This window comes from Coenobita brevimanus, chromosome 86, assembly GCF_032717465.1.
Source record: "Coenobita brevimanus isolate Jiangsu-jjx chromosome 86, ASM3271746v2, whole genome shotgun sequence".
Taxonomy (NCBI): Eukaryota; Metazoa; Arthropoda; class Malacostraca; order Decapoda; family Coenobitidae; genus Coenobita; species Coenobita brevimanus.
This window is the reverse complement of record NC_137039.1, coordinates 18569611-18580013: the sequence shown is the minus strand read 5'-3', so window position 1 is coordinate 18580013 and position 10403 is coordinate 18569611. Positions and strand designations below refer to the sequence as shown.

The following is a 10403-nucleotide window of genomic DNA, read 5'->3' as shown; positions in this document are numbered from 1 at the left end:
TGTCTGACAAAGATCAAGTGCTCAGATCACAACTGGGAGGTTTATGGGGATTTCAAAATGATTTTGTTCCTACTTGGAATGCAAGGCACTTATACGAAGCACTAATGTTTTTTATGCTTATGGGACAGCCAAAGCAATGCAGAACATTACGTGAGGAAAGACTGGCCTCTCAGAGAGAGTCTCACACCAGGCTCGTGCAACATCCTGAGAGCTCCACTGATCTCCAGAGAGAAGGTATTGCTACCGCTGCTGCGCATAAAACTTGGTCTTGTGAAACAATTCATGAAAGCCATCGACAAGGATGGCGATGCTTTTCTTCATGTCTGATGAATGTTTCCCAAGCAAAGGTGGCGGCTGGCATATTCACCGGGCCACAAGTTCGAAGAATGCTTGCAAGTCATGAACTCCAGCGTAAAATGACAGATGATGAAGAGCGCGCTTGGAATGCTTTCAGAGGGGTTGAGGAAGATTTTCTTGGCAACCAGAAGAGACCAAATTCTGTACAGCTTGTTGATGACCTGATTGTCGCATTCCACCAGCTTGGATGCACCAAATTGCACTATCTGAATTCCCACCTCGGGTGCAGTCAGCGAGAAGCATGGCGAATGATTCCACCAGGACTTTCTGCTGATGGACACCAGATATCAGGGCGGGTAGAACAAGGCGATGATGGGCAGTTACGTTTGGGGATTGTTGCATGGTTGTCATCGCAGCTACAGAATAAAGTCAAGATCAAAAGTACATTTGCAGATACTATGTGCCCTGCATTCCTTGTGATGTTACTGTTTGCTAATTTTCTATTTATATGCATAATATACACCCTGATATATATAAATTCTTTGACATTCTCAACATTCTCGAAATGGTAACAAGTTGCGGTTCCTGTCCTTGTACGGTACATATGTTGTCGCATAATTCCTGTAACTCTAGATTTACACAAAAACAAAAAGCATATTCGGAATCTATGCATTGACATTGATCAGAAATAGCTTAATAATCAACATAAAAAATTGGTTTAAGTTTGTTATACAGTGTCACCTTCACGGTTACCCAGTATTCCGTGCAATCGCAACGTACCTTCTCAGTCACATAGTAACACTTACTGACCTACCACAGGAGTCATTATCATTCTACCAGCGAGTGTTGTGCCCTTGCCAACAACCGGTCAGGGGAAGCCTCATGCCAGAACCAACAGAATCCTCCATAATGACACAAAATACCAAGCTCCCCAAACGCCAGGTTGGTACTCTGTTTCATTTAGGTGTACTGTAGTTGTCTTAGGTAATTGTGAAGGAGTCCTTACATCATTTTTTATGGATTCTGGGTCTATTGTCAACTTAATATCTGAGTCTTCCCTAGACAGTGTTAAGATCAAACAGGCTTGGATTCTTGAGCTGCCTGATGTTCGGATTTGGCTTTGCGGTGTTGAGGCGCAGAATTTTACATGAAGGAGACGGTAACTCTTGAAATATAACTTAATGAATTAGTTGATTCCTTCACAGCAGAGTTCTATGTCCCAAATAAGCTTTGGTATCCTGAAGATGTTTTAATTGGTGTTGACACCACGACTTAAAATTCTATTGAACTGATATCTGCTTGTGGCAGGGTTAAAGTAAATGGATTCTGTGTATCAGGCGTGAATTAAGCACACGCTGTCCTTTCACATATAAATTTGGTGACAGTCTACAGTAACTCCTACCCCACAGCCACCAATAGAAAGTAACATGGAGAACGTAATTACAATATCACATAAGACATCCTCTAGCTGTAAACACAATAGTTGACTCATCCACATCTCAGTTAACTACCTCAAAAAATCGGAATGGTATTTTGCAACACACGGAGATGAAAAGATCGGTCCGTCAATGCGTTATCCTGAGCTATTATTTAAACTAATGTGTGTTTTTCAGTGTGCTGAATATTAACAGAAGACTGCTGTACTACACGCCTTTTTATTTCTACAGAATTAGATTCAGTGGGTCTGAGAGTGTTTTGGAACATAACAGTTTCAATTTAAGGACGGACGTAAACTATGAAACTTTCCCTAAGGGAAAATGCAACGAGTTCATATCTACAGATGAAGTTCATTTATTTAATCTAGCGGAATTTTACAATTTTGTAGATTATCTCTTTTATCTTAATGGCATTATTAATTGACAATCCTAAGGCTCATCATATTTCCATAAAAGTTCTTTGTGGCTAGTGTCATTCTGTAGTGGTGATTTCTTGTCATACCTATATAATAATGGTTGAGAGATTGCCGATCTGCCCCTGGTTAAAGTAATGTATAGTACAACTGATTAATAATGTTTTAGTGCTACAGTGTGCTGCGATGTAGGAGCATTGCTGTGGATAAGGGTAAAAGATAGGCCCTATTAAAAGCTTGGCTCCAGTTACAGGAGATTCTCAGTAAAACTACGAAACTAATATAGTGTCAACCATAAGATTTTTTTGATAAGAGATAATGATATTAAAGCTTGGTACTAACGAGGGAATAATACTGTTAAGGAACGAGATTTGCCAGTTAGGTAGCCGGGATGTTTCTCGACGTTTCCCGTAACGAAGGTTCCGGTATGAGTCAGAGTTGCCAATTTGCCTGCTGTTTGTGAACGTAGTTGTCTCGTAAGTTATGCATTAATCTTTGTGCTCTTTTTCTTTATAATGTTTTATTTATGTGATTGCCTGTTAAATTATATAATTTATTTTAAATTTATATGCTAAATAATTTAGAGTGTTGTGCAGTGTGGGAGAGCTCAGACCTGTTTTGATTGTCTTCGAGTTGGTAGGCTAACTGTGCTCTCTCTCTCTCTCTGGAATACACCAGAACAGTGGAATATGTAGAAGTTTCTAGAATAATGCAAGCTTATATAAGGATGGGGAAGAGACTATTTCAGGTTCAGTCGTTTTCCAGCTCAGTTTGAGTATACTGCAGTGTCAGTGCAGTTTGTATATTTTCGGTACATGTGAAAATAGTGAAGTGTTGTCAAGCATTAAGTGTAACTGCAGTTAGTAAAGTTTGTATAATTCCAGTGCTTGTGAGAATAGTGAAGTGCAGTTGGAAAGCATTAAGTGTAATTATTTGGAAAATAAAGATAGTGAACTTAAGCCAGTGTTTATTTATGACGCCTGAGCTGATCCTTATGTACTGTACACCTAAAGGCTGACCATACGAAGAACAACTCACTGGGAAATGTCCTTCCAATACTGTACTATTGCTGTTGGAGCCTGTGGCAGTGTGGAACGGGGACGTACCGTAACAATACCATTTAGAATTCGTAAAGGAGAAGGATGTCATAAGAAAAGAACATGAGGCAGCTCAGAGATATAATACTGTAGTACAGTTCCTTGGAAGCAGATGTGTTTAGTTGAGTTTGCCATGAAACCATTCTTAGACTGCTAATGGTGGTTGTCACTGTATCATAACACGCCAAATTCCTAAGGTGGTAGCCCTAGATACGATGGGTACCAAGCAGAATAATAGCACTTTGATTTCTGTATTGCCTAGCAAATAATACTTTTAGACTTTCCTTTGAGCATTATGTCCATTTCTATGAATTCTTCATTATACACGACATGAAGCTATGGAAATTATACTATATCTGGCGAGAGAGAAATAGAGACGGGGGGGGGATATGGAGGGGCCTAGAGCTATAGAGGAAGGGGGAGAATCAGGTGCAAAATGGCTCACTTATACTTGAAACAGACGATTTTAGCCTCATCATTGAAAAATTCAGTCACCTCCTGCTTAACCAGCCGTTTGAACTGACCGTTTACCCTTTTCAATGGAAACGGTGGTTTGCACAGCAAAAGTGTAAAAAAACATTAATTGCAAGGAAAGCTCAAGTGAAACAAAATTATATTTTTAATGGATTTTTATGAATGGCAGACAATAACTGATGCTTTCATTTCTGATAGAATTTTTTCCATTCTTGACATTACTTGGTCCTAAATATACAGAACTATAAGGACAATGGACAATTCAGATATGTGCTGCTGTTTTGAAGGCCCTCACTGAAAAGAAGAAATTTTTTACAGAAGCAGCAGGAGGACAACAAAAAACTGCTTTAGTGCATATACTGTATTAGCGTGCGGATATGAAACTGGCAGAAAATTAACATTAAGGGAATGAGAGCACTGAATTTAAGGCGCGAATGCAGTGTCCATCCAGGAACCAAACCACACATTTCCTTGTGTCTCGCTGTGGCTAGCTGCTGTCTGCCGCAAGGGAACATTGATTCACTGCATGGAACAGTTTTGCAGGGGCGGTCGCTTGCCTGTGGTTGATGGATTTGCTTGACTAGATGACATCATGACAATTGTGCGTTACCTTGCATTTATTTTTTATTTTTTTCATTTTTTTTAATGTGACCGACTCCGGGCATAGGCTTCGCAGCCTGCTTTCAAGGCCCAGCAGTCCTCCTACATACGATACACCTCAACATGTCACCACTTCGGCGCTAGCACCCACTGTCCATATTGAATACATGTTAGGGCTGTCTCATACAGGACTGGAGTATCGGTATTAGCAGGGGTATTTTTATGACACGTCGGCGGATCTTCTGTTAGATCAGTAAAGTCTGATTTTAAGGAATTCACATCCTTAATCTGTTCCCTGCCCCAGCCGGGATTTGAACCTGGGTCCGGTAGGACTGCAAGCTACCTCTCAATGATTGAGTAACCGCCTCAGGCTGAACGGCACATGCCATTATCATCACCATTTCCCTTTCCTATCCAAGACACTACAGAGTTCGTCTGTCTTCTCGAAGGATAAGGCATCATCTCCCAGTCCTGCGCTGTCCCTAGATTTTGCAGTCTGACAATGCCCACATTTATATCAATGATGTACAGTAAATGATAAATAATAACGGACGTAGAATTGAATGCTGGATCACTCCACTTGTGACAGATATTTAGCCAGAGGTTTCCCCAGTCACGATACCTCTGGCAGTTATCATTTCTTGCAGCTAGTTCTGCCAGGGTTCCCAGTGAGGGATTTTTTTTTTTCTGCTAATCTTTCACGAAGTCCTTTATTGAACGCCAGTTGGAGTCCGTATAAAAAATGACAATTGCCAAGCAGTGGTCATATTCAAGTAGCATACTGTGGAAAACGTAAAACATGTTGGTCAAATACTAACGATGCAACTTAATGCCATGATGCGAGTCATACAGTACATTTACGGACTCTACAGTCATATCTGAAAGTATAGCTTCAGGTACTTTCCCAATTATAGATGTGAGATCAGCTGTACGGTTGTTTCCTGGAAAAATGAGAGAGAGAGAGAGAGAGAGAGAGAGAGAGAGAGAGAGAGAGAGAGAGAGAGAGAGAGAGACTGATTTTCGATATCCGAGAAAGGGGAAACGTTAATGCCACTGCTGTCAGTCAGAGGCACTGGAGTGTCCTCACCTGTGCCTTTTTCTTGACTCCCGTCTTTTCTTCCATATATATTTTTTCTCTCCTATTCAACATTTCCCGCATTTCCTCATGCACTAATCCCCATCTGTTTTCTTTCTCTTTCTACTTGTTCTGAAAATTACCTTTGATATCTTCAGTCCGCGTAATTATATGGCATTTTATTCTTGCTAATGCTAAACGATTTATTTCAATGAATGGTAAAGCCTTCGAAGCTAAATGGGACTACGATATTTGTTTTTCATAATTCACTCCACGTCTTTACTTCTAGTCTGAGTAAAATAGTCGGATGTGCCTAGAATCAAGATAAAATAAAGTCATCGTAATGGTAGGGTTCATAGTTTCTGTACTTTAGTATGGATATTAATTTACAGTATAGTACATTTTATTAAAATCTATCTCCATTCAAGACTGGGTTGTATATCTTTTATTATCATTATCTTCAGTGGCATAATTAACTAATATAATGAGGCACTGGGTAAATTCGACTTGCCTAAGAATCTTTTTTTTTTTTTTCAAACTGAATTGTTTCAAAACCACGACTCCTTTTCTTCCTTTCTCTCCGATCTATCTATCTATCTATTGCCAGACGCCTTAATCCCGTACGGGGTGGTCACAAACAAATCGCCTCCACGTCATCCTGTCCCCCGCCATTTCACTACCCTGCTTCAAACTCACACACCCCCTCTCTCATATACCTCTCCAACCACCCCTCCATCTCATCCTCGGCCTCCCCCTCCCTCTCCCCGCCTCCACCTCACTCACATACCCTCTCCTCGCCAGTCTCTCACCATCCATCCTCTCCACATGGCCAACCCACCTCAGTGTGTTCCTCCTAACGCTTCCTATCGCATCCACATCCACATCACAACGCTCCTTTATGTCTTCATTTGTCAGCCTGTCTCTCCATGTGACTCCACAGGCTCCTCTTAAATAACTCATTTCCACTGCTCTCACTCTTGACTTGTGTCCTTCCAACAACGTCCAAGCTTCGCTTCCATACGTTAGAGTTGGTATCACAATACTGTCTTGCAGTAACTTTTTCACTTCCATGCTCACTTCCCTGTTTCATATCACTGCTTTCAAGGAACCAGCAACCTCTCTTCCCTGCTGCACCCTTTTAAGCATTTCACCCTCCAAACCTCTATCCTTACTCATCACGCTCCCCAAGTACTTAAGCGTACTCACATTTTCCATTTCCTCACCATCCTACCCCATCCATGTACAGATTGAACAACCATGGAGACATGACACATCCCTGTTTCAATCCAACCTTCAAAGAGGAAAATTCACTCAGTTCACCCTCCACACGCACTGCAGCCTCGATTAACTTCTTTCCTTCTTGTATAATCCTTTCTATCTTCATTCCTTTCACCTTACCATCCACTGTTGAATGCCTTCCTATTTACATTATACCTATTCCCACCCCTTCTGTTACATTCAGACAGTCTCTATCACATTTCGTCTTCTCCTTTCCACTCACTCTCCAGCCCTTCCCCACTGCTTCTCATTCAATATACCTTCCCAGTTTGCACCTCAATATTCCAGTGCTTATAGGTCTTGATTGTATGACAAAGAATGACAGAGAACTTCTCGTTCTGGTTGACACAAACCAACATTGAGCTCCATCACCCATCACAGAAAATTCTCCTACTAAATAGCGTTCCCCTAACAGCTGAGTGTCAAGAATCGAAAGCTTAATCTCATCAGCCACATTAACTCTTTGGTCGTCCTGTGGGGTACTCGAATGTGGTTAGTCCGGTGGGGTGTTACAACACCCCAGTACAAAAATACATGTAGTGTTACCTAACATGTAAATTATATTCATACTGTCGCTTCAGCATATCTCTGCAATCACTAATGAAAAGTTTGAATGCCTTGTAGGTGGTGTTTATTAATTTATTAATGATAAAATTCAATAAATTATAATATCAGCAAAAAAATAACAAGTGGACTCATCTCATTGTCAGGTAAACACGCACAGGAAAATACATTTTGTGATTATTAAAATCAGTATAATGATAAATAATATGCAAAAATAAGATAAAAAATCAATCCATATCACAATATAACCTAAATGGTTAGTTTGATGGGGTGACTGGACATCCCGGGGGGGGGGGGAAGTGTCCCTCTCTCTCACTACAGCAGAGGCAGGACTAAGCCAGTCCACATTCTCCCTCCCCTCACTGAATCAGGAAAGTGCTGGAACGAAGATATTCGAATTACCGGCTAGGAAATATGAGCTTTTAAAAAATGTTGGGGTGTCAAAACACCCCACCTGACTAACGAAGGGTTAATACACATTTCTTGTACCTCCAGCATGTTTCAATAGCTACTGAATGGCTCTTCATGTATTAATATGGGCGGTGAAAATTTGAAGGGGTTCTTAAGGTAGAGGGGACCTCAGCCTAGGTATTCCTCTGTCTGTCTGTCTGTTTGTTTGCCTGTCTGTCTGTCTGTGTCTGTCACACACACACACACACACACACACACACACACACACACACACACACACACACACACACACACACACACACACACACACACTATTCCTCTCCCTCAAAAATAGGCCTTTTTTACGAGTGTATTGAGTAATGTTAAGTAAAATACAACACTTTAATAAGAACTTTAGTTCTTGTACGAAAATACTATCTTGTCCATCATCTGGTATGTCATAATATTCCTTAGCATCCTATGTGATTTTTACCTTTTTTCACTTCTAAGCATCATTCTCATATACCTGTATATATATATATATATATATATATATATATATATATATTGTTAAGTCTGATTCCTGAACTGGATCAATAACTGGGATGCAAGCATATTTGATCAAGTGAACATCATAATATGAATAATAATAATATTCAGCACAGAAGATTACGTATACAGATAGGTATTCGAGATCTGATCGAAAAGTATCTTACCTTTTTGCTGATGGGAAAAGAAAAAAGTACTGTATTAAGACTTTAATCCCCTTCAAAGTATGCACCATGGAACTCAAGACACTTAGCTCAGCGGTCCTTCCATTGCTGGAACATACTGTAACGTCAGTATTTGGGATAGCCAAAAATATCTTCATTGCATTTGTCTTTAACTTATTTGTCCTTAAACTTCGAACCCTTCAGCAGCATCTTCAGTTAAGGAAATGGCAAAAGTCGCAGGGAGCTACGTCAGAAGAGTAGGGACCAGGATCTTTATGATCCTGTGTTTGGCCAAAAAATCGTGGGTGAGATGGCATGAGTAAGCTGGAGCATTGTCATAGTGGAGGTGTCAGTTCTACTTCTCCTATAGCTCTTCTTTATTGAGACGCACTGCATTCTGTAGGCGATGGAAATCTCCCAGGGTGTACTCTTAATTGATTCGTTGGCCTTCTTGAGCGCATTCGTAATGAACATCATCCTGGTGGTTGGGAAAAAAAAAAAAAAAAAACGATCAGCATGAGCTTCATTTTGCCCCAAACCTGTTGTGCCTCCTTTGGCCTTGGCAGTTCCACCGACTTCCGTTGTGTCGACTGAGCTTTCGTTTCTGGGTACTATCCACACACCCAAGACTCATCACCAGTTATTATCTTCTTCATGAAGTTCAGATTCTGATTAACAAAGTTCAACATGTCACTTGCGACATCTTGCTGCTCGGGTGTCAGGAACTTTGGCAAAAATTTTGTTGCAACCTGGCTCATGCCCAGATCTTAAAAATTACTTGTGCCAAACAATAACCAATGCCTTATTAATTTTCAGTTTCTCTAATTGTTATACAGAGGTTTTCCATCACTAGGGTGCACAGGTTCTCAGTCATTTCCAGATTTCTGGTTGTGGAAAACCTGCTGGAACACTTGTCACTCTTCACTGATGTTCAGCCATTTTTGAAGTGATTTTAAAGATCTGTACTATGCATAACACCCACATCTTCGTCGCCAAAAGCCTGGTGAATCTTCCTGATGGTTTCGGATTGCATGTCACCAAGTTTTATTATTATTTTTTTTTGTGTGTGTGGGGGGGGGGAAAGTGGGGGGGGGGGATAGATACAGTAATACTACTCAAGTTGCTTGGTCATCGAGGCACAAAATGAAAAGGCAACAAGAAAGAAGAATATGTCATTAAACATACGCTGCTCAGCGTCGACTGAATTGGGCAGCTGCACTGAATGAGCACAACTACTCAAGGTCACGCACCTATGAGTCACATTCCTTACTCCTACTGGTTTACGATATATATATATATATATATATATATATATATATATATATATATATATATAACCACGTTGAGTACACCGCTTTCCGTCCGGTCAGCGAAGTTAAGCAACGTTGGGTCTGGTTAGTACTTAGATGGGTGACCACCTGGGAACACCAGATGCTGTTGGCATAACGTTCTCCCTATGTGTCAAGTGGGGTTGGTGGAGGATTAGTGCCCCTGCCTGTAAAACAATGAACTCTAAGCCCTTGACCACCCCGTTTGGGATACATGGCGTCTGGCAATGAATGAATGAAAATATATATACGGTCGGATACTACTTCAGTCAGACCTCATCATATGCACTGGTATTTCAGCAACATTTTTTGAGTAATATTTCCGTTGGTGGCAATTGGAAGTATTTCGAGAATGGCATTCTTTTTTTTCTTTTCTTTTTTTTCAGAATACTGTGGAAAAACTAACCAACTGAAGAATCTTGGCATCTGTGCGTTAACCATGCCTTGGTCCTTGTCCATTATACTCAAACCCTTGAATCTCTTGACCTTTTATTTCACTTCTAGTACGAGTATATTCAGATGATTTTGTTCATAATAAGAGGAAATTTACCGAACTAGGGGAGTTAAAGAATCCTAATTAAAGCCTACACTAATAGAGATCATACCGGAAGTAGCCTGAAATCGTTAGTTGATGGAAAACATATACTAACAAGCACGTCTTCGTACTGAAAGGGTTAAGGTGGATCCACCAGTGATAATGCTGAGTATATTTAGGTTGCAGAAACCAACCAGAAAGCA

General features: G+C 40.5%; 1 pseudogene; it reads left to right on the top strand.

Moving 5' to 3' along the window:
* Positions 1 to 9673: 9673 nt before the first annotated feature.
* On the top strand, positions 9674 to 9770 carry LOC145410861 (5S ribosomal RNA; annotated as a pseudogene).
* Positions 9771 to 10403: the final 633 nt, after the last annotated feature.